General features: G+C 35.1%; 1 long non-coding RNA gene across 1 annotated transcript; it reads right to left on the bottom strand.

Annotated features, from left to right (window-relative positions):
- Positions 1-1,341: 1,341 nt before the first annotated feature.
- On the bottom strand, positions 1,342-3,630 carry LOC130590601 (uncharacterized). Its single transcript, XR_008968448.1, has 2 exons — positions 3,449-3,630; positions 1,342-1,573 (listed from the first exon to the last, which is right to left on the bottom strand). It is a non-coding gene; the product is annotated as an uncharacterized LOC130590601 (long non-coding RNA).
- Positions 3,631-22,745: the final 19,115 nt, after the last annotated feature.

Raw genomic sequence — 22,745 nt, 5'->3', positions numbered from 1 at the left:
TATGGTATTCTGAGCATAGCTCCTTATTTGGGTTTCTTTTGAAGTTCTAAAACATATGGAGCACCATAGGTTAGTATTTTATTTGTTTGATTCAGCGATAGTCAAGCTTTTGTTGAAAGATTATTATGTTGCGCACATTGGGTATCTTTGAACAGTATATAAGCATTATTTTGGGGAACTAAAGAGCTTTTTATTTAATTTACACGCATAGGTCATGTGGGTTAGCTACGAGTTAGTGTTTGTTGATTAGTTGTGACTTGTGACGATTAGAATGATAATATGATATGCCTCTATATTACAGGTTCCATTATATATTGAAAAGAGAACTCCTAATAAAATTATGATAAAGCATGGAGTGGTTTTTATTGGTTTCTATAGAGCTATAGAAGAATATTTTGGGATGCATACTTAAAAGGAATGATCTGGAACTCTAATGCATCATATATTCTGCAACTCTCTATTTGAGTTGATGGATACTTTATTTCACTAATTGTGCATACTTCTCTTAGCACACTGGTAATACTTACTGCCCAAGGATCATTACTTATCTCAATAATGAAAAAGACTCCTCAATTAGAATGTGTACACACATTTTTTTTTTATCGTAAACAAGGTAGCAAGCAATTTGATTTTACACTTTTTTTTTTGAGAAGCAAGAAAGAGATATATTGCATTCAAACAAACATTTTACAACTCAAGCAAGCTAAGATAGGACTTAGCTACAAAACAACAGAGGAAAAAGCCTCAGAAAGCAAACTACAAGATATCAAACCATCTATGCTCTGTAGGGGTCATTCTCCTATACACTTGTATAACTCTATGCTTTACATTGAACTGAATCTGTTGGACAGTTGTCTTTATGGAAGGGACCTTGTTGTTCCATAAGGCATCATTCCTAGCTCTCCACACTTGATAAACAAGAGCAGCAAGGGCTATTATGATAACTTTTTTTCTTGAAACCACCATTTTTATGGTTCCTGATCATCCAGGTCATGTGTTGATATAAGCTGGCATCATGTCTTCTGACTCCTAGCCATATTTGAATTTGGCGCAAGCATCTCATACTAAATGCACATTCAAAGAAAAGGTGAGAGTGAGTCTAAATAGCAGCACCACAAATGCAGTAGTCAGTGCAATCAGTGATACCCATAGTAGCCAATCTCTCCTTAGTTAGCAATCTTTGCTTCAGGGCAAGCCATAGAATAAATCTATGTTTATGTAACAGCCCGTTTTCCCGAGCCGCTAGGTAAACACACATAAGATCCACTAACCACAATCAATGCTTAATAAGCCTCGAATAAAATATTTACTCGCAGCGGAAACATAACCTAGAAAACGATCTTGGACTTGTGGGTCATTGGCCCACAAAACAAAATCCTTTATATAAGACTTCAATTACACCGATATCTCGACTAATATTCCCAAATATTGTATACAACGAAATATATCAGAAACTATTCCTTAATTGACTATCTAAAATACAAACTCAATTCATAAGCTACGACGACATCTTTATCTTGCTTCACTTCTGAATCCTGAGCTCACAACACCAAACCTGCAACAATGTTTGACTCTGCCACCCACCAAGTGACAGGCCACAGAAATGACAACACCATCAGCAAAGCTGAGTACACACTGTGTAATAGAAAATACAAGTTTAGGTGTATTTTGAAAACTAACACATAGTTATAGTAACAGATAATCACACTCAACTTAGTTGATATATTTTCCAAAATCAGATCGTTTGGCATGAACGCGAGTGGAGAGGGGTACCACGCAGTACCAGCTGTCTCCAAACTATTGAGGGTCGTCACCCAGCCTTTTATTGTTATGCTTGCAAGACTTACCCGGACATGTCCTATAACGCCAGGAATTCGCCCCTCCTGGAAGGCAACAGCTAGGGACTCTACCCGCCCTAACTCGGGGTGCCTATTCATGCCTCACTTTCATATTTATAAAATAAGATATTTAATGATTCATACTTGAATCCTCAATACTCATAACATAACACCATATTCGACCTTATCTGGTCTTAACTCATATCTGAATCATTTCCTCATTATTATACCAAATCATATTTTGAGAAATATAGTATTTTCGAACGATTTCGATAATTGAACAAAATGATACTTTTATAACAATCCAATAGCAATTCAAACTAACTCATAGAGATGTATCTATAATCATGGCCATTACCACAAACGATATATGATATCCAAAATTCAATATAACGCCACGGGAGCATTTAAATATATTTTGCTGAACCAAAGGTTACCTCAACTCTATAACAATTATACGAAACCTCCAAGCATCATAACTTGATTTCCCATATCATCTTGAATTATATACGTCTACATAGCCATTCTCCAACAACCATCTCACGATAACATCAATAATCAATAACCAAACTTAAACTAATTCCCAATTCACAAATTATCAACCTTTAACATTCTAATTTCCTTAATCCTTAATTAATATCTATAACTTCGATGATATTAGCTACATCGACTTGCATCCCAATTCATAATCATAATTCCAAATTATATAACTAAACAAACTAAACATAACTCACAACTGTACCTAAATCAAGCACCTAATTGTGCTACCAACAATTATATTGAGAATATAAAGCTAGCTCGACTCGTAAATAAACCTCAATAAACTGATTTCTATGTTGCACTCAAATCCTTAACCAATATATCAATTCCAACATTATAATCTCCTTCATAATTCCGAATGATACTCCATTCCAAAATCATCCTCCAATAATCACCTCATAACAATAACAATAATCAACAACCAATCTTAACTATTCTAATTATCTTCTTCTAACGCAACCATTATGCTAATAAAACTGAATCCCGAAATAGAAATTAATGAAGTCATTCCCATAACTCATAACTCGACTTCATACATATCAACTCCAACTACAATAATTATAACAGTTTCCCAATTCTAAGATTAGGACTTCCCTCGCATCATCAACAACGACTATCCAATAAGAACGTACAACAACAACAATAGGCAACAGCTTCACAGCAACTCCACCACAACCACAATGACAGAACAACAATAACCCAACAACACTACTACAACAGAGCAACAACAACAATAGCAACTCCACAACAACTTCACCAAACCACCACAACAACTCACAACAACAATAACATAACAACTCCACCTTAATCATCATAATTACTCCACAAGTCCATGTACTAAACACATTCCATTAAGAAGCATAATCGTAATACTTAGTGTATAAGTGTTGTTTAGGTAAAAAACATCTCTAATGAACCTTAGCATTTATATCTATGTTATACTCAATATACACATAATAAATACACATCATAAGTAAATTCATTTCATAAACATGCTTTACACTAGAAAGAAACAATCACCTAACTATAGGTATGGAAATCTCTAGGGTAAAACCAAACTAAGTGTGTACCTTAACTAAGGATGCTTAAAGCCACGAAATTCCTTAATCCACTTGGTTAACTACTCCTACAGCTTCCCCTGAATGTATAAAATGCTAAAGATTAGTTTCAACAAGCTTATAGATATGAAAAACTAAGCTTAAATACAAGAGGTGTAAACTGTTGAACTTACAGCAACTTATGTGATCTTTCAGCAAGGTTTTCTATATGATTTTAGGTCTAAAGATTGGAACTAAAGCGTGAACTACTTTGTATGGATGTCTAGAAGAGTTATATGTAAGGAAAAATGGGTGTCCAAGAGGAAGAAATTAGAGAAAAGAGACGAAAATCCAGAACAGTCTTTTATAGGCTGTTCTGGCGGTACCCCCAGAGAGGGAAACCTCTTCTGGGCAAGGTCGGTTTCTTGGAGTTTTTGGGTGATTCTTGCTTGAGGTGTTAGCCTAAGGTGTTGGCTTTCATGCATAAAAAGTTCTTTGAGAGATCGACACTTAAGTAGCTGCTAAGCAGCTTTCTTTGAGGATAGGTCTGAGCTGTAATTTCAGCTGGCCAGGTTTTACTATGTAAGCAATTTACCTTATTAAGCCACGTAATTCTTGGGGATAAATGACCATTTTAACCTTAAGACATCCCAAGCATGTCATATATCAAGTTTGGTTGGGTTCCAGCTCGGATTCAATCCCAAATGGCTCTTTAACTGGAAGTTCATCGCTACCCGATAAAACAATCTCCAAACGATTTTCAAATCTTAATGTTTAAGGCTCTCAAGGACTTTCTAACTTATCTATTGGTTTCCAAAGCCTTCTTAGTAATAAGAATGATGGTTCTTATCCTCTTTGACCTTTCTTAACCACTAAGAATGATAATGCTTATCCACAAGCTTTCTTAACCACTAAGAATGATGATGCTTATCCACAAGCTTTCTTAACCATTAAGAATGATGATGCTTATCCACAAGCTTTCTTAACCATTAAGAATGATGATGCTTATCCACAAGCTTTCTTAACCATTAAGAATGATGATGCTTATCCACAAGCTTTCTTAACCATTAAGAATGATGATGCTTATCCACAAGCTTTCTTAACCATTAAGAATGATGATCTTATCCACTTTTAGCTTTTAAATAAAGGTTCTTAAAAACGGGCTATTACATACTACCACCCTTAAAATAAGTTTCGTCCTCGAAACTTCAAATCATAAACTCATATATCAACCTTAAGTGTCCATATATCAAGCACTATAGCCTCCGATAGTCTTTACTAAATTTCTATGAAAAAGCTCTGAATATTCCCAACAAATAGATTTTAAATATCCTCAAATTACAACTTTGAATGCCATACTCTTTTTCCCAAATATTTACACAAATCTAGACTCTTATTCTTATTTTGTAGCTCAAAACTTGAACTCTAATTACCTAAGTAACAAATACACATTCCCAACGATCTTTTACCCTCGCTATGTAGCCAACTCGGCATACGGTCGCAAGGTTGCTCTGATACCATTTGTAACAGCCCGTTTTCCCGAGCCGCTAGGTAAACACACATAAGATTCACTAATCACAATTAATGCTTAATAAGCCTCGAATTAAATATTTACTCGCAGCGGAAACATAACCTAGAAAACGATCCTGGACTTGTGGGTTATTGGCCCACAAAACAAAATCCTTTATATAAGACTTCAATTACACCGATATCTCGACTAATATTCCCAAATATTGTATACAACGAAATATATCAGAAACTATTCCTTAATTGACTATCTAAAATACAAACTCAATCCATAAGCTACGACGACATCTTTATCTTGCTTCACTTCAGAATCCTGAGCTCACAACACCAAACCTGCAACAATGTTTGACTCTGCCACCCACCAAGTGACAGGCCACAGAAATGACAACACCATCAGCAAAGCTGAGTACACACTGTGTAATAGAAAATACAAGTTTAGGTGTATTTTGAAAACTAACACATAGTTATAGTAACAGATAATCACACTCAACTTAGTTGATATATTTTCACAAAATCAGATCGTTTGGCATGAACGCGAGTGGGGAGGGGTACCACGCAGTACCAGCTGTCTCCAAACTATTGAGGGTCGTCACCCAGCCTTTTATTGTTATGCTTGCAAGACTTACCCGGACATGTCCTATAACGCCAGGAATTCGCCCCTCCTGGAAGGCAACAGCTAGGGACTCTACCCGCCCTAACTCGGGGTGCCTATTCATGCCTCACTTTCATATTTATAAAATAAGATATTTAATGATTCATACTTGAATCCTCAATACTCATAACATAACACCATATTCGACCTTATCTGGTCTTAACTCATATCTGAATCATTTCCTCATTATCATACCAAATCATATTTTGAGAAATATAGTATTTTCGAACGATTTCGATAATTGAACAAAATGATACTTTTATAACAATCCAATAGCAATTCACAACTAACTCACAGAGATGTATCTATAATCATGGCCATTACCACAAACGATATATGATATCCAAAATTCAATATAACGCCCACGGGAGCATTTAAATATATTTTGCTGAACCCAAAGGTTACCTCAACTCTATAACAATTATACGAAACCTCCAAGCATCATAACTTGATTTCCCATATCATCTTGAATTATATACGTCTACATAGCCATTCTCCAACAACCATCTCACGATAACATCAATAATCAATAACCAAACTTAAACTAATTCCCAATTCACAAATTATCAACCTTTAACATTCTAATTTCCTTAATCCTTAATTAATATCTATAACTTCGATGATATTAGCTACATCGACTTGCATCCCAATTCATAATCATAATTCCAAATTATATAACTAAACAAACTAAACATAACTCACAACTGTACCTAAATCAAGCACCTAATTGTGCTACCAACAATTATATTGAGAATATAAAGCTAGCTCGACTCGTAAATAAACCTCAATAAACTGATTTCTATGTTGCACTCAAATCCTTAACCAATATATCAATTCCAACATTATAATCTCCTTCATAATTCCGAATGATACTCCATTCCAAAATCATCCTCCAATAATCACCTCATAACAATAACAATAATCAACAACCAATCTTAACTATTCTAATTATCTTCTTCTAACGCAACCATTATGCTAATAAAACTGAATCCCGCAAATAGAAATTAATGAAGTCATTCCCATAACTCATAACTCGACTTCATACATATCAACTCCAACTACAATAATTATAACAGTTTCCCAATTCTAAGATTAGGACTTCCCTCGCATCATCAACAACGACTATCCAATAAGAACGTACAACAACAACAATAGGCAACAGCTTCACAGCAACTCCACCACAACCACAATGAAGAACAACAATAACCCAACAACACTACTACAACAGAGCAACAACAACAATAGCAACTCCACAACAAGTTCACCAAACCACACACAACTCACACAACAACAATAACATAACAACTCCACCTTAATCATCATAATTACTCCACAAGTTCATGTACTAAACACATTCCATTAAGAAGCATAATCGTAATCACTTAGTGTATAAGTGTTGTTTAGGTTAAATAAAACATCTCTAATGAACCTTAGCATTTATATCTATGTTGCATACTCAATATACACATAATAAAATACACATCATAAGTAAATTCATTTCATAAACATGCTTTACACTAGAAAGAAACAATCACCTAACTATAGGTATGGAAATCTCTAGGGTAAAACCAAACTAAGTGTGTACCTTAACTAAGGATGCTTAAAGCCACGAAATTCCTTAATCCACTTGGTTAACTACTCCTACAGCTTCCCCTGAATGTATAAAATGCTAAAGATTAGTTTCAACAAGCTTATAGATATGAAAAACTAAGCTTAAATACAAGAGGTGTAAACTGTTGAACTTACAGCAATATATGTGATCTTTCAGCAAGGTTTTCTATATGATTTTAAGGTCTAAAGATTGGAACTAAAGCGTGAACTACTTTGTATGGATGTCTAGAAGAGTTATATGTAAGGAAAAATGGGTGTCCAAGAGGAAGAAATTAGAGAAAAGAGACGAAAATCCAGAACAGTCTTTTATAGGCTGTTCTGGCGGTACCCCCAGAGGAGGGAAACCTCTTCTGGGCAAGGTCGGTTTCTTGGAGTTTTTGGGTGATTCTTGCTTGAGGTGTTAGCCTAAGGTGTTGGTTTCATGCATAAAAAGTTCTTTAAGAGATCGACACTTAAGTAGCTGCTAAGCAGCTTTCTTTGAGGATAGGTCTGAGCTGTAATTTCAGCTGGCCAGGTTTTACTATGTAAGCAATTTACCTTATTAAGCCACGTAATTCTTGGGGATAAATGACATTTTAACCTTAAGACATCCCAAGCATGTCATATATCAAGTTTGGTTGGGTTCCGAGCTCGGATTCAATCCCAAATGGCTCTTTAACTGGAAGTTCATCGCTACCCGATAAAACAATCTCCAAACGATTTTCATATCTTAATGTTTAAGGCTCTCAAGGACTTTCTAACTTATCTATTGGTTTCCAAAGCCTTCTTAGCTAATAAGAATGATGGTTCTTATCCTCTTTGACCTTTCTTAACCACTAAGAATGATAATGCTTATCCACAAGCTTTCTTAACCACTAAGAATGATGATGCTTATCCACAAGCTTTCTTAACCATTAAGAATGATGATGCTTATCCACAAGCTTTCTTAACCATTAAGAATGATGATGCTTATCCACAAGCTTTCTTAACCATTAAGAATGATGATGCTTATCCACAAGCTTTCTTAACCATTAAGAATGATGATCTTATCCACTTTTAGCTTTTAAATAAAGGTTCTTAAAAACTGGGCTATTATAGTTTAGGTATAGAAAACTTGTTCCAGACACCCTTTCTGTATCTCCAATTTTGCCCAGCAGGACGAAGAGCCTTGTAGGCCTTAACAATGCTAAACTGAAAGGAGCCAATTTGAGATATCATAGGCAGTGCTGATCTTTCACAATACAAGTACATTTTCATACCCAACTAGTACTAGAAGGAGGTTGATAACCCTCCCAGTTAGCCTCTTTTAAGTACACAGAATGAACCCATCTCACCCCACAACAAGAATGTCACCCTTTTTTGTCCGCCAAAATCGGACGCTAAAAACGCGGGATCGGACGCTAAAACAATTAGCGTCCGTCAACGAACGCTAAAAGGTTGATGCAAAACCCCTAGTCGCTAATTCTTTGTTTAGCGTCTGCAATTTCAAATTTAGCAGCCGACCTAAAATCGGACGCTAATTAACGTCCGTCTGTAAAGTCGGATGCTAATTAGCTAGAGTCGGATGCTAAATTTGAAATTTCAGACGATAATTCTCTTCTTTTTTTCAAATGTAATGTTCCAGGCTTGTATTTGTATGGTGCAATGTTGAAACTTGTCAGTAACCACTTTTCCTTGGTTGTTATGTTGGGTCAAACTTGTCACTATTAAATATAATAATGCAAATTTAGGGGAAAAATTATAATTACTATTATATGTAATAAAAGTAATTACAATATAAATAGAAATGATAAATCAAAATTTGTGAATAATTCACAACCTTACTTAAATAAATAATAACAAAAAATCTATCTAATACATTAGAAAGAAATCATTTCTTCTTCAATATACAAATCTTCAATCTTCAACCTTTCCAAAATCATCCTATCAAACTCAAACAAACCTGCAAAAGAAAAAAAATCACAATTAGTACAATATTTACTATATTAAAGTCATAAATATCCTCACATACTATTTCACAATGCTGAGCTCATTTTATACACATTAAGTTTGGGAACTTTTTTTTTATGCTCTGATTGAGATACTAATTTTTTGGCTATTAGACGATTTCTATCAATTTGCCTAACTTTGAATCATTATATAGATATAGATGGTAAAAAATATTAGTATGGTAGTTATTAGATCGTTTTTTTGCTTTTTTAGTCATAGTACATAATACATACACAAGAACAGAACTCGACACCAATTTTTAGTATTTACTAGATTTAACTTGCTCAACAATGAATGCAACCATGAAGGCATGAATTAAGCAACACCCATCAAATTGCAAAACTTAAATAACAAATTTCACGACCCCATGATATAATCAACCGAGCTACCAATCCAAATCTCATCCTCAAACCATTTTGATTCAAGCATTCAAGCAATATCAATATGACCTTTAATTTCTAAAGAGTCAGATCAAAATCAAGAGGAAGAATAATTCTCAATCAGAAATTTAGATCTATGATAGCAACAAAGAGATAGAATGACTGACATTCACAAAGAAGAGGTTGCCGAGGAAAACTGCACCGACGATGCCACCAGCGATCACCCCAGTGCTACTCAGCAGACTCCACTTTCTGTAAATCTTTCTGTTCTTCCTCCTTTGACACACTTTTTTATTTCTCACTTAAACTAAACTAGGTAGAAAGCAAGGGAAATCTATGAGTTTTAGTATAATGAGCAACACGTTTTTGCATAATAACAGTATGAAACAAAGAATAAAACATTCCCAGAAATAAATCAAAAACAACAAAAATAGGGCGTAAATGCGTAATTTCCACTTCTCATCAAAAATATTAAATACACAAAGGTTCAGATATAGTAATTAAACTTTTGAATCGCAGGAATAATTGTCTAACACATAATTATGCTACTTGCCCGAAAAAATTGAAAAAATTACCAGAAATTTGATGAAATTTAAATCGGTCTAAGACGAAATACTAATACTAATAGATGTTGCTAAACCACGCGTTTATTAATGGAGGAAAGATCAAAGTGAAGAACAATTACCAGAAATTTGATGAAGATGACAAGACAATGAAAAAAGTGAAACCCTAACCCCAAATACCCAAACCACCCACGAACCGGAAAGCACCACCCTCCCCGAACCCCCACATGAGTCGGAAAGCACCACCCTCCCCGAACAACCCCACGAACAGACCCACCAAACCAAAACAACAGATGCAAAAACCCAAACCAAAACAACAACGAAAACGAAGATCCAAAAACGAAAACTGAAAACAAAAATTCAAAAACTAAAAATTTAAAAAGCGATAATTAAAAAACTGAAAATTTAAAACCAAAAATGAAAATTCAAAAATTAAGAAACTGAAAATTTAAAAAGCGAAAATTAAAAAAATTGAAAATTGAAAAACGAAAATCCAAAAATGAAAATTCAGAAACGAAAATTGAAAAATGAAAATCCAAAAACTGAGAATTCAAAAACTGAAAATCCAAAAATGAAAATTCAAACGACAATTAAAAATAAAATAAAATATACCTGATAAAGAAGAGGCGGTGATGCTTGAAGACGGCGGTGATGCTCAGAGATAGAAGCGGCGATGATGCTAAGAGACAGAAGTGGAGATGATGCAACCGACTGAAAAAAACTCTAACCACAACCAACTGAACAAAAATACCAGATCTAAACGAGAGAAATAACAAAATACCAGATCTAAGCGGCGATGAATAGTTTGAGGGAGATGAAGAGTTAGAGAGAGGAAAGAATTGAGGTGAGAGAGAATTGAGTGAGAGAGAGCGGCGAGAGAGGATTTTATTTCTTATTTAGGACAATTGGACGGTTTGAGGGAGCGGTCGATTGATTTGGGTAAGACCAATAAATTAGCGTCTGCCAAACGGACGCTAATTTACTTAACGGACGCTAATTAGTGTCCGTTTTTGTAAACGGACACTAAAAAACAAGAAAGCTGACGCTAATCTGCGTCTGTTATATATCATATGCTAATTTTGAATTTACCGTCCACTTATACTGTCGGACGCTAAATTCAGACGCTAAAAAGGCGGTTTCTTGTTGTGCCCATAGGTTATCTTTTTTTATAAGAGACTGCCCATACATGCTTTATAACAACAACTTGATTCCACAAGAGAATATTTCGAACACCAAGCCCTCCATGAGACTTAGATATGCACACATTATCCCAAGCAATGTATCCAGGGCTATATATTACTGTCATATGAACCATAACATAGATAGTTTCTCCATATAGCATTGATTTTATGTAGCACAGTTTTGGGGAGAATGAATAGTTGTGTCCAGTATACACATATAGACATCAACACAGAGTTTACCAGCTGAAGTCTCCCACTATAGGATAAATTCCTGCTACACCAGAGTTTCACTCTCAGGCACATTTTATCAATGAGAGCCTCACAATCAGCCACTTTTAGTTTCTTAGTGCTCATAGGAACACCAAGATATCTAAATGGCAGGGACCCTATTCTGAAGCCTGTTACTTACCGGATTCTTCTTATCTCACTCTCTCCCATACCAGTAATAAATATTTCAGACTTCTTAGGGCTCATGTGAAGGTCTGAAGTCTCAGAGAACATCTACAAAGCACTGAATAACACACATACAAATTTATAATCACCTTTTGAGAAAAGTAGCAAATCATCTGCAAATACCAGATGATTAAGTTTCAATTGCTTGCATCTTGAGTGAAATTTAAATCCAGGAAGAGTGATGACTTTTGAGAGGATTCTGGAACAATATTCCATGCAAAGGGTAAAGAGCAAGGGGGGGTCCCCTTGTCTCAGACCTCTTTTAGGATAAATAACCTCACTAGGACTGCCATTAATCATCAGAGTATAGGAGGGGGTTGTCACACATGTCATGACAAGCCTCACAAAAGAAGCAGAAAAGTGTAATGCAACCAACATTTCTTCCACAAAAGGACATTCAATAGTGTCATAGGCCATTTTTATGTCAAGTTTCATAAGGCAACAAGCTTGCTTTTGAGAAGGCCTATACATCTTTACTAGGTCTTGACATAAGAGAACATTATGCATAATGTTCCTACCAGTGAGAAAAGCACCTTGTGTGGGGCTTATTATATCTGGTAAAACAGTATTAAGCTTGGCACAAATAAGCTTAGGCAAGCATTTGTATATGGTAGAGAAGCAAGCAATAGGCCTGAATTCACTCACTGTATTAGGAATCTTCACCTTAGGCACCAGTGTGAGTGTAGTGATGTTGAGTTTTCTAACCATCAACCCAGTTCTCAATACTTCCAAGATAGCCTGACTTACATCAGCACCAATAATATCCTAAGCAGCCTTAAAGAAAGCACTAGTGTACCCATTAAGACCTGGAGCCTTGTTGCTTGGAATAACATACAAACATGACCTTCTTGACATCTTTAGTAGTGAAATTAAAAACCAGACTATCACAATGAGCAATAGTTAGAGTAGGGCCAAACTGGATAATAGCAGGCAAGACAACACTCTTGTTGGGCATGCAATCACCAATTAACTATTTGTAGAACTCCATAAAAGCATTTATAATAGTTTCAGGGGAATCTCTCCATTGCCCATTCATACACTGAATAGCTTTAATAGTATTCTTCTTTTGTCTAGCTTCAATTCTATTAAAGAAATTTTTAGAGTTTTCATCACCTTCTTTGAGCCAGTGCAACTTGGCATTCTGTCGTAAGGCAGAGTGATAGTCTCTCCAAGCAACCTTGTACACTTCTTGGGCCTCTTTCTCTAGCTGAGCAAAGCTAGGGTCACCAGGGTGAGAGTGCAGCTCCTGTTGAATAGCCAAGACCTACTTTTTACTGCCTATTTAGCCTCCTCCAGTTCACATTGACCTCTTTTATCATGGATTTTGAGGTCCAGTTTGAGGAGCTTCAATTTTTTCAAGATCTGGAAAGTAGGAACCCCATGTACATGCCTTCTCCATCCTTCAGTAACTATTTCAGTGATGCTCTCATTGAAACACTAGTGATTAAAAACCTAAAAAGCTTCTTCCTATGATCCATAAAGCATGTCTTAATGAGCATTAGGTTATGATCAAACTCTCCTTCTGGCATGAAAAAGACCTTAGCATCAGGGAATTTAACATTCCATTCAGAGTTGCTTTAGATTCTTCAAACATCAAAGGGAGTAGGTTTTGCAGACATGTTATGGTAGAATTTGATTCTCATAATCTATAACAAAATCAACATTTAGTTGAAGAGATATTTTTGCTATAGTTACTGTTCTATTTCATCATATCCTATTTCTCCTATGCTTCATGATATGCATAATAGGGTCATGAACTCATAATTTGTAATCAACATTAACGAGCTGCTTTATGATCTGCATGATATATACTGCACAAATGATGTATACCTTGCTATTTTGCAGCGAGTCCTTTGTCATGGGTTGTCCCAGCTGACCCCATGCCCTTGTAGCTTAGTTGAGCTGACTTTTTTGTTGATGTTACTCAGCCAGCAAAAAGAAGGGTCGGCAATCCACCAAGCACACACACAGCAGTAGCCCATTGCATGCTTCTTATCACGTTTGAATCGAGTTAGATGATAGCTAACTGATATTCTAATTTTCATGATCTTTCAAGCAATGCGTATGTATCTATATAGTTGAGTATGATACTAAAAAATATAGTAAACATTCTTATGTATCTAATTGTTTATGTTTATGCTTCAATTCAGCATAATATGCTTATTAAAATGATTATTGATATATATTATGGATTTTGTATTGATTAATAATTAAAAAAAGAAAAAAAAAACTATTTTTGGGGAGCTCAACCGCTACGGTTTTGACCCAAAACCGCAGCATTTAATCATTTACCGCTGCGGTTTTCCTTTAGACTTGCATCAGTAAATAAATAGGATCTGCTGCGAGCCCACTTGTTGCGGACCAAAACCGCATCACTAAGCCCGATTTTGACCGCATCAGATGGGCTTTTTTCTACTAGTGAATATGATTATGGAAACATTTTGGCTGAAATCACAATATTTTTTTGAAGTCCTTAGTTTAAATCACTAAATTGGACATAAGTGATTTATTAAAATACTAGTATGTAATTAAATGGCAGCACAATTTCATGGGATATAGAGACATAGAGATGTATAATTTGATTATATGGATGTATATTTGATACAATAAGACTTGGCCAAATTAGATATAATCAAACTACCGTATTTAGTGGATTTCATATACATGAGTATGTCTTAATACGAACAATATAATTAGTTTAACCTTGATGTTGTTAAACGTCACGCAGTAAAAGTAGGTTATAAAGACAGTAACCAAGTGGGTTAAGAATTAAGTGGGAGTTATGGTCATACAAGAGTGAATAAGTTATCCTATTAAATAGGAATGGTGTCTTGGCCTCTTGATGAGCGAGAACTGAAAAATTACATAGCATGCAGAATAGGATTAAAGAGTTAATCCTTATTAGAACAGTTCGAGCTCAACAACAATCAAGGAGCAAAAATTTGAGAACAGTTGGAGTTATGGTCATACAAGAGTGAATAAGTTATCCTATTAAATAGGAATGGTGTCTTGGCCTCTTGATGAGCAAGAACTGAAAAATTGCATAGCATGCAGAATAGGATTAAAGAGTTAATCCTTCTTAGAACAGTTCGAGCTCAACAGCAATCAAGGAACAAAAAATTGAGAATAGTATTATTAATTTGGTATTAAACAACTTAAGGAATTTAACATTACGATCATGTCTTCAACAGAGATTAAAGGAATATGTTCTCAGACATCACGAGAATTACTAAATAGAAAGAGGAATTAAATTATGAAGATATAAAGTTATCTATTTTAATAATCGTATTTTCTTGGTATATAGAATAAAAATGATTAGTAGGACAATATTGATTCGGCCTACAACTAAATTATATTAATACTATGAGAGGTCACATATTGTAGCACAAGTTGGACAAAGCAATCTAAATTCATTTAAGGGCCTGTTCTCTTCGGCATAAAACAACTGAACTGAACTGCACTGAACTGATTGGAGGTGAACTGAACTGAACTGAACTAATAGGAGCTGAACTGAACTGAACTGAACTAAACTGAACTGAACTAAACTGAACTGAACTGAACTGAACTGAACTGAACTGAACTGAACTGAACTGAACTGAATTGAATTGAATTGAATTGAATTGAATTGAATTGAATTGAATTGAATTGAATTGAATGAATTGAATTGAATTGAATTGAATTGAATTGAATTGAATTGAATTGAATTGAATTGAATTGAATTGAATTGAATTGAATTGAATTGAATTGAATTAAATTAAATTAAATTGAATTAAACTGAATGTAATAAATATATAAATAATATTTAAACAATAATAATATGAATATTAAATAATAATTATAATGATAAGTAATAATAATGAAGAATAATAATAATAGTATTATGGATATTTTTAAATTATAGTTATAAATAAATAATATTAATAATCATAAATTATTAATAATAAAAATTAATGATAATGATGATAATTAATAATAATTATTTTATATTATTTGTATTAATATATTAATACTTGATGATGATATATAATAACAATAATATCTAAGAAGTAAATTAATATTACTATTTAATAATATACTATTTAGTAATTAAAATAATGATTGGGTTGGACCGCAAAAATTACATCATAAACCGTTTTGACGCGATTTGATTGGTTTATGAGCTAAAAACGCAGGTTTATTTGTGCTTTAACCTAAACCATGTTCCTCCTAATAATAATAGTAATAATAATGAGTAAAGCTATAATAAACAAAATAATATATAGAAACAACAACAACAACAACAACAACAACAACAACAACAACAATAATAATAATAATACTTAATAGTAATGATATAAAAATAAATAAATAAATAATAATAATAATAATAATAATAATAATAATAATAATAATAATAATAATAATAATAATAATAATAGTAATTAGTAAAATAATTATATCGACATAATAATAATATTTAACAAAATGGTTATAAAAGAATGGAGCTGAACTGAACTGATTGGAGCTGAACTGAACTGATTGGAGCTGAGCTGAACTGAACTGATTGGAGCTGAAATGAACTGAAAATAAGTTGGGGAGAACAGGCACTAAGATTGGGTTGGCTGGCCATGAGAGGAAATATTAGGGGAATTAATTCTTCTGACTTGCCTAAGATTCTTCAATTATGCATACGATATAATATTAAGGTTTAGAAATTACTTCATTAAGCAGTTTCTTTTCACAAAAGAGAAAATTTGAGAAACCCTAAACACCTCCTCTAGTGACCGGCGCCTATTAATAAGAGATTTTTAGTGTGTCGTTAGTTAAGGCATCAAAAATCGCTTTTCAAACAATATTTATAAAACCTAACAAGCAATTACTAAGAACATAGTAAAGGCAAGTCAAGGGTCGATACACAGGAAAAATGGGATTAATCAAAGTCTATCAAGTCTAAATTACCTAATTGAGGGATTTTTGGGGTTTTGAATGATTTTTGTAACAACAACGACTAGCTACTATCAAATATCTAGCAAATAATACGAGATGAAAATATCAACAAGGAAGACACTAGAGTTAAGGTTACTAGTATGGATCAAAGCGAATCAACGATCATTAATGCAATTGTGATTCAAAGGCGACTTTTATGCAAGGTTTAGTTTTCCTCTAAAACACTTGAGTCCTCTCTCGAATGGTCCTCAAGAAGAATCACTTAATCAACCAACTAAATTCTCTGTCAAATGGTTTTTAGTCAATCGATTAAGAGATTCTAGAAGTACGGAAAACCCTTAAAGGACCCCTTAATTTCTACCCAATATCTTGGCCTGGAAATTAAGTTGATTCATAGGGATGATAAAAGAGTTCAAAATTCGATTAAGAACATTTGAAATCAAAATACCAAAGCATAAATGTGATCAATATCTATTCCTAAGGCCTCAAGACACCAAGATAAATGTATAATCATCTTTAGATCATCACAATCACATTAACAATTCATTTAAACCCTAATCCATACTTTCACCCTAACCTTAGATAGAAAACTACTCACTAATCATGGATTCTAAGCATAAAAACATGAATTTTATAAGTAATCTAGGGCTTAACATGATCAAGGGACAATAATGCTAATAAAAAAGCAATTAAGAAACTACAATGATCTAATAATAAGGAAGAAAAAAGAATAACAAGAAAAGAGAGAATGAAAACTGAAAACTTTGAAACTAATTGAATAAAAAGTACCTTCAATGTGTAGAAATCACAAACTTTAATCTAGTTACTACAAAATTTAAACAAAACTAAGGTGTTTTTCTCTCTAATGTAAACCCTAATAATCCAAACATAAAATAAAGCATCCATTTTAAAACTAATCAACTCCTTTTAACTAGGCTCGAGCCTTAAAAAATTCTGACAGAAATAAGTGGTGCGGGCGCACCCTTGAAGTGGTGCAGGCGCACCAACGTTACTGTAGCATGGTGCAGGTGCACCGTTGAAATGGGTGCGGGCGCTCCTCAAATCTGTTGCGGGCGCTGCTCAGAGCTGTTGCAGGCACACCTTAGAGCTGGTGCGGGTGCACCTAGCTTTCTGATTTCTAGGAACTCAATCTACAGGGTGGTGCGGGCGCACCGAAGTCAGGTGCTGGCGCACTAATGTGTGCGGGCACTAAGGAAGTGCGGACGCACAAAGTTCTTAGTCACGCTTTCTTTCTGTTATGTTCCCTGTTTTGAGTTTTGAATGATGACAAACCACATTGAACTATTATATTGCATGCATGTTTCTGTTTACATGTATAGGTGCCAAAGTATGAGTTCAATGGATAGAAAGACGAAGCTAGTGAAGCCAAGTCTTGAAGAATTGCATGAAGACCAAGATCAAGTTGTAGCATTTAGGTCTTAGATGCAATGTAAGTGGTATAAAGGTTTGAATGCACTATAAGGTTTGAAACTAGAGAGATGAGCTAGTTGTGGATGACAAGAAATCTCGGTTACTTGTCATACACAACTACAAGTAAAACTTGGTTGATTGAAACAGTCTGGGAACAGATCTGAACCAGTCCTCAAGGTTTTACTTCATGCATTCGTATTTTAGGAAAGTTTTCTTTCCGCGCAAAATTAATTTTCAAAATACACGGATGCATGGTTTGTTGTGTGAGCAAGATTTCTTAATTATGGTAAGTGTGTTATATGATATTATACTGAGTATATTTTCCTTGGAATAATTTCCATATTTTCTAGGAAAATATACTCTCATAATATCATGTAAACATTTACTTACCAAAGGCTTATTTAAGGAGTTTTGCTAACACACAACCCTTAAGCTTTTGGACGCACATTTTCAAAATACTCCAAGCAAAAGCACTTCATCTCTTGAACTCTCAAATCTACGCAAAAAACCCGAATACCACATAGATCTTAATTCACTCTCATTCTAAGCGTGTAAGGCTGTTTGTTTTTGAGAGAAAAACCGATTGTATTTGAGCATTCTGCGAGTTCAGTTTGCTGGGGAAGTTGATCAGGGATCAACTTCATTTGAACCATCATAGGTGGTTGAGTGAACTTCCATAGGTGGAAGTTGGGGAATCATCTTGTGCATAGGTGCATAAGTGATTGAGTGTAATTCTTTTGTTATTCGAGTTGATTAATAAAAGAGTGAGTGAGTGAGTGGATGACGTAGACTTATTAGAAGTCGAACCTTGTTAAATCCTGTTGTTGATTATTCATTGCTTTTATTTCCGCTGCTAGAGAACTGTTCTTTTACTGTTCTTACTATAATCGAAAAAAGTTACAACATTCGGACAAACACTCAATTCACCCCCCTCTTGAGTGTCTCTTGCACTTCAATTGGTATCAGAGCCTAACTTCTTGAAAGGGTAACACCTAGAGAAGGAGGACATAATGACTACTCAAGAAATGACCAGTGGACCCGGAGGATCAAGGCTAACAAAGTTCAATGGAACCAACTACCTTGGTGGAAGAATTGCATGAGAAATCTGATCATTGGCACAGACTATGAGTGCTGGATGATCATCAGGAATGGACCAAGGAAGGTGGCTAACAATTCAGATGGAACAGAGAAGAAGGAGAGTGAGTACACTACTACAGATCTGAAGACCTTCGAGAAGAATGCAAAGGCCATGTCACTACTTCAACAAGGTATTGCTGATAATAGGTAAGCCGTATATTAGCATGCTCTACTGCTAAGGAAATATGGGAAACCTTAGAATTAGCCTATGAAGGCACTAGTGAAGTCAGGAGATCTAAAGTTGATATGCTTGTCTAAATATGAAACTTTTGATATGAACCGAGATGAAAATATAAGAGATATGTTTACTCGTTTCATGACAATTATCAATGAACTTAAATCTCTTGGAAAAGACTTTACTAATGAAGATTTGGTGAGAAAGATCTTGAGAAGTTTGACAGGTAAATGGCTGCCCAAGGTGACTGCCATGGAATAACTTATTGGGTCATTAATGACTCATGAGATGTTGGTGGATTCAAAGGAGGAAAGTACAACCAAAAGTCGTGGGTTAGCTTTGAAAGGTGAGGAAAATGATGAAGATCTCGATGAGATTGGCTCATGGCTAAGAGGTTTGAGAGGAGTTTAGAACGCAGTTCAAGGGGAAGTCTTGGAAGAACAAGGGCAACTTGAAGAAGACCAGTTCAGCACTGGTTGCTTCAAATGTGGAGAAACTGGACACATGATAAGGATTGTCCAGCATGGAAGAATGATAAAGGAGGACAAGAGAGAAGAAAATGACTAAGAGGGCTATGCTAGCCGCCTGGGGTGATTTGATTCAGGTGGTGAAAGCGAGGAAGATGAAGCCCTAATGTGTGTGACTGTGCTCTGATTGGAGACATAGACCAGAAGCAGACCAGTTTGGAGAAAAAGACACATGTGTGCTCATGGCAGGAAGCAGCTCTTCCGAGAAGAACAGTAACTATCTCTAATATGCAAGAACAAATGAGATATTGTGATAGAGATGAGTTACTAGGTTTTATTGATTCTGCTATTGAACAAAATGTTAAAGGAATGCTGCTTATAAAGCTAACAAAAAGAAGTTGAGAGAGTAACTCGAAACTTAGACCTAAGTGAAAGCCGTTCTGCTGAACTTGAACTTATTTGTACAGAACTGAAAGAAAAAATTTCAGAGCTTGAAATAAGTTTGGATCAGAAGAACATTGAGCTTGAGATGCTAAGACCTCAATCAGATTTTTAAAAACTGATTTTTATCAAAATAATGATAGAGGATTTAGTAAACTCAAGGAGGCTGAAGTTGAAGGTATAAATTTCGAGTTACTCAAACAGAAAAGCTTTACTTTAGAACATTCTGATTTAATTTTGGCTCATAACTATCTAATTGATGATGTGGAAGAATTGTTCAATGAGTATGTGGATTTGAAAGCTTCTTTTGCTAGCACAAGTGGTCCTAGTGTTAATGTCGAAGACTTATGTTTGGAATATGAGGGTAAGATCTGTGATCTTCAATCCGAATTATATGAACTAAGAAAAGGCAAGAACATTGCGACCACTTCTGAACCAGATCCAGAACTGGTTTCAAAACTTAAGGATGAGCTTCATAAGGCAAAGTTGGATCTTGCCATTGCTGCAGAATTTAATGAAGCTCAACTTAAGAAACTTGAAACCAAGGAACAGGATTTGAGTGACTGCTTGAGACAGATGAACAGGTTGCTCGATGCTCAGAGTACTTTAAACATTCTGACTCACAACCTGGTAATCGTCAGAGGTTTGGATTAGGGTATCTGGAACCAGTTCCCAACACCACCAAAGTTGGGAAGAGATGAGACTTGGATTTCTGAATTCAAGAGAGGTAAGTACGTGTTTGCAAAGGACATGCACGTATGTACCTACTGTGGTAAGAATGGTCATGTTATTAATACTTGTTGGACTAAGCAAAAACATGATAAAAGAAATCAGTCTCATGTTCACAATGCCTTTATCAGAAGGGTCACACACACAATTGGTCTAACAATGGAAAACATGATAAAACAAGAAGACCAATGTAAAACAAATCTGGGTTAGAAAGGACAGAGTCAAACCAGTTTCAAGGACAAGGAACCCAAGAAATCTGGGTTCCTAAAACTAAACCTTGATTTGTTTTGCAGGTTAGAGTGAGAGCAAACCATACTGGTATTTGGACAGTGGTTGCTCAAGACACATGTCAGGAGATAAAAGTCAATTTCTCTCACTCGTAGCCTATGAAGGAGGAAGTGTCACCTTTGGAGACAATAGCAAAGGTTTGATTAAAGGTATAGGTAAAGTTGGTAAGACACTTTCTCAAGCTATTAATGATGTTTACTATGTAGAAGGTTTGAAACATAACCTCTTGAGCATTTCTCAACTATGTGACAAAGGAAACCATGTTGAATTTGAAACCAATCTTTGTCATATAGTCAACACTGAAACAAGGGAACTGGTCTGCAAGGGATTTCGACATAACAATGTTTACATAACATTTTTAAGTCAGATTCCAAAGACCAGTGCCACTTGTCTTAGTGTTATAAAGGATGATCATTGGCTGTGGCATAAGAGACTTGGACATGTAAGTTTTTCTTTGCTAAATAAACTGAGATCTCAAGACTTGGTGACAGGTTTACCTAACATCAAGTTTGCTGCAGATCATATTTGTCATGAATGTGCTAAATGTAAACATGTCAAGTCCTCTTTTCAGCCAAAGAAGTTTGTAAGCACAACTAGACCTTTCGAACTTGTACACATGGACTTGTGTGGGCCCATGCGGTGCAAAGTCGAAATGGTCATAGTTATGTGTTTGTGTTAGTTGATGATTATTCTCGTTTCACTTGGACAATCTTTTTGAAGTTTAAAAATGAAACTTTTGAAGAATTTGAATTATCTGGTAAAACAAGTCCAAAACAAGATTAGTCATCAACTGGTCTCTATCCGGTCTGATCATGGTTCTGAATTTGACAATGTCAGCTTCGTAACCTACTGTAATGATCATGGTGTATCTCACAATTTTTCAGCTCCTAGAACTCCACAACAAAATGGAGTGGTTGAAAGGAAAAATCGCACTCTAGAAGAAATGGCAAGAACAATGCTTCTAGAGAGTGGTCTTCCTCGAAACTTCTGGGCTGAGGCTGTGAGTACTGCGTGTTATATTTTGAACATGAGTAATGTTGAGACCTTTACTGAAGAAAACACCTTATGAGCTCCTTAGGGGAAGAAAACCAAACATTACACATTTACGTATTTTTGGGTGCAAATGTTTTGTACACAACAATGGTAAATCAAGTTTGGACAAGTTTGATCCTAGGAGTGATGAGGCTGTTTTCGTTGGATACTCTTCACACAGCAAGGCATACAAAGTTTTCAATAAAAGAACCTTGTGTGTTGAAGAAAGTATCCATGTCTTGTTTGATGAGACTAACATGTTCAGCAAGCATGTGCAGGTTGAAGATGCTGATGAGTTCGAAATTGGTATGCTGAATTTACAGGGCTAAGGATGAAGAAGGTGCTAACCAGGCTCACCACACACTCTCA

This window comes from Beta vulgaris, chromosome 2 (assembly GCF_026745355.1).
Source record: "Beta vulgaris subsp. vulgaris cultivar EL10 chromosome 2, EL10.2, whole genome shotgun sequence".
Taxonomy (NCBI): Eukaryota; Viridiplantae; Streptophyta; class Magnoliopsida; order Caryophyllales; family Amaranthaceae; genus Beta; species Beta vulgaris.
The sequence above is the reverse complement of the archived record's forward strand: the minus strand, read 5'-3'. Positions and strand labels throughout refer to the sequence as shown.